The sequence below is a fragment of the Triticum urartu genome, chromosome 1A, assembly GCF_056163025.1.
Source record: "Triticum urartu cultivar PI428250 chromosome 1A, HENAU_Tu73, whole genome shotgun sequence".
Lineage (NCBI taxonomy): Eukaryota > Viridiplantae > Streptophyta > Magnoliopsida > Poales > Poaceae > Triticum > Triticum urartu.
This window is the reverse complement of record NC_141873.1, coordinates 6,561,587-6,565,218: the sequence shown is the minus strand read 5'-3', so window position 1 is coordinate 6,565,218 and position 3,632 is coordinate 6,561,587.

Genomic DNA, 3,632 nt, shown 5'->3' with positions numbered 1-3,632 from the left:
GTCAGAAACAAAGCTCGCCTCGTTGCTCAAGGATATACTCAAGTGGAAGGCATTGACTTTGATGAAACCTTTGCTCCTGTGGCTAGACTTGAAGCCATACGTATACTGCTGGCCTATTCAAATCATCACAACATAATTCTGTATCAAATGGATGTGAAGAGTGCCTTTCTCAATGGCAAGATTGAAGAAGAAGTGTATGTTGCACAACCACCAGGGTTAGAAGATCCAAAACATCCTGACATGGTATACAAGCTCAATAAGGCACTGTATGGCCTCAAACAAGCCCCTCGGGCCTGGTATGATACACTCAAATACTTCCTGAAGAGCAAAGGCTTCATACCTGGTTCCCTCGATCCCACTCTCTTCATGAAGACATATGATGGTGAACTGTTCGTATGCCAAATATATGTGGATGACATTATCTTCGGCTGCACCAATCAGAAGTACAGTGAAGAGTTTGGCTATATGATGCAAGAGCAATATCAGATGTCCATGATGGGGGAGCTGAAGTTCTTCCTCGGTCTTCAAATACGGCAACAACGCAACGGCATCTTCATATCTCAAGAGAAATATCTTAAAGAGTGCCTAAAGAAGTTCGGTATGCAAGACTGCAAAGGCTTCACAACACCAATGCCAGCCAAACATCATCTGGGTCCCGACGACAATGGTAAAGAGTTCGATCAAAAGGTATACCGCTCCATGATTGGTTCTTTGCTTTATTTATGTGCATCTAGGCCAGATATTATGCTTAGTGTTTGCATGTGTGCTCGATTCCAAGCGGCACCAAAGGAGTCGCATCACTTAGCTGTGAAGCGAATTCTTCGATATTTGGCTCACACCCCAACTCTAGGATTATGGTATCCAAAGGGCTCAGAGTTTGATCTGGTTGGATTTTCGGATGCTGATTATGCTGGTGACAAGGTTGATCGGAAGTCTACGTCAGGAACATGTCACTTTCTGGGCCGATCACTTGTATGTTGGTCTTCAAAGAAGCAGAACTGTGTATCCCTCTCCACTGCTGAATCTGAATACATTGCTGCTGGATCTTGCTGTGCTCAGCTTCTGTGGATGAAGCAAACTCTCAAGGACTATGGCATTCATCTGAAGCAAGTGCCACTTTACTACGACAACGAAAGCGCCATCAAGATCGCCAACAACCCAGTTCAGCACTCGAAAACAAAGCACATTGAAATTCGTCATCACTTTCTCAGAGATCATGTTGCAAAGGAAGATATTGATATCATACACGTCAACACTGAAGAGCAATTGGCAGATATCTTCACCAAGCCCTTGGATGAGAAGAGATTTTGCAAGTTACGGTGTGAGCTAAATATCTTGGAATCCTCAAATGTCCTGTGATCAGGCACACATCCTAACACCTATGCATATTGATGACTTAGGTGTGCAGCACATGAAGTAACGTATATCTTCAATCAATGAAGACATGCATTCTATGTGTGAATACATTAATGTGGAAATTGACTTCAGAGCGCCACGATAATTGTGCATCGTGTCTGAGTCTAATACTTCCTATACGGTGGGTAACGCCACCACCAAACGTTCCATTTTGAAGTGTTTCACTCATGGCGTTACCTTGCAATGTCTTCACATTTGGTTTGGCTTCAATCTCAACATGTCTTCATGATTATCTTCACTACGTGGATTATATAGATATATATATGTACTAGTGTTGTGTCCTCTACAGCATTCACTTATAGCTATGTCTTCTTGTTTGAATCTTTTGAACTAAGTGAATGTGATCGGACCCTAACCTCTCTATGCTTTCTATCTCAAACCCTATCTCTCCAAGTCATATGCATTCTATTGAAACTGTCGAATGTCTTCTCTGCGTCCTTGTCAGCAGAAGACACAGAGACAAACTTTAAAACCGTTTTCAATGCTCATTCATCCACAAGAAATCCAGAGAAGTAGGAACGACCACCCGACAATCCAGGCGTGCGTGGGATGTGGAACTGCCCCCGATATTCCGCATGGTGGACACGTGCAATTCAGATGCGAATCGCCAGGGGCACCTGTGTAATAGTGCAGTGCCGCCTCTATCCCTATAAATACACGATTCACTGCGGTCATTATCTCTTCTTCCACCCTCGCACGAACCCTAGTGCCAACGCTAGCTCTCGACGACGCCGGCGACGAAGCGCTTCACTGCCGCAACCTCTCCGACGCCGTTTTCACGCCGACCGCGGACAATGTCCTCTCCGCCGTCGCCGTAGGTGTCTTCCGTCGCCAGGTTAGGGCACGGAGGATCGAACTGCTCGGCCTCATCTCCCACTTCATCTAGCAGTTCCAAGTGTGGTAAATAAAACCTCTTTTTACAGCCTCTTTTGATCCTATAGTTCAGTCACTTTCTGCCATAAGAAGTTTCTGTTCTCACAAGTTAGATCTCTCTCAGTCTACATCTCATAACCTGCCTAGAATATTCACTTATGCTTCATGAAGTAGTTAGATTCCTCACTTGTACTGATCTGTGGGTTCGTACAAATCTGGAACCAACTTCTTTTCTATGAGTGAATGTCTTCGCACGCTGAGGTCAATGTCTTCTAAACCGATTTATCTTCAAAATCTTCTGAGAATGCATATGACCTCTTCCCCTTCCCTCGCACCTTAATGCTGTCACAGGTACATGTCCGTGGGAGAATCCTTTGGTTCTCATAGTCTGCATTCATTTGTAGAGTACTTACAGCATCACATCAACTCTCCTGAAGCCAGTTCCTGTTGGTCAAGCAAACGGAAGCCTTTGAAGCCTTTGAACGTTTTGAAGCCTTCCAAGTTAAGGTATATGGCTTCAGAAACAACAGCAAGGAAGGGGGGCAGACAGAGACGTGGGGAAACATCCAAAGATCTGTCTGATGAACTGGTAGAGATGTACAAAACTGACCCAGAAGAAAGCTATGGACAGCGCAAGACTCGAATCCAATGGATTCGAAGATATTGGGCAGAACAATGGTTCCACTACCGCTTTGTCACTCAGGAGTATGCGGAGAAGTGCGCCATCAAGAGACCGTGGGGAGACGTACTATACAAAAACCTCGTACCCAGGTCTAGAGACGAAGCCATTGCTCAAGACTTCTATCCATGCATGGTCCGAGGACCGTAGCCAGCTGAAGCACATCCGTCATCACTCCTCTGGTGTCGCGATGACAATCTGTTCAAGCGTAATTTCCAGTTTGCTCAGAACTCTGCAAAGCAAAACAAGAAGAAATTGGTGTTAGACTTCAATCCTGGTCCCTCCGAACCAAGGGCGGATGGCACACGCGATGCCGAACCCAATATCATCGGTCCGTATGCCAATCTTGCAGGCCTCATCACCCGCATCCTAGTCCAAGGGACTGCCGTGAATGACCCTCCAGCAGATACTGAATCTGATGACGATCCTGCTGCGCCGAAGCCAAAGCAGATGAAGAAGCCAAAAGCTTCAAAGCCGGCCGCTTCCCCCAAAATCTCAAAAGCGAAGCCATTGGCAACTGCACCTCCTGAAGCCAGTGTGCAGTCTGAAGACTTATCCCGAGTCTCCAAGCCCCAAGAAGCCAAGAAGCCTCAGCCACACACAGGCAAAGAGCTCACAGCTGCTGCCATTCTGCGCAGCGAAACCATTGATCTATCAAGCGATG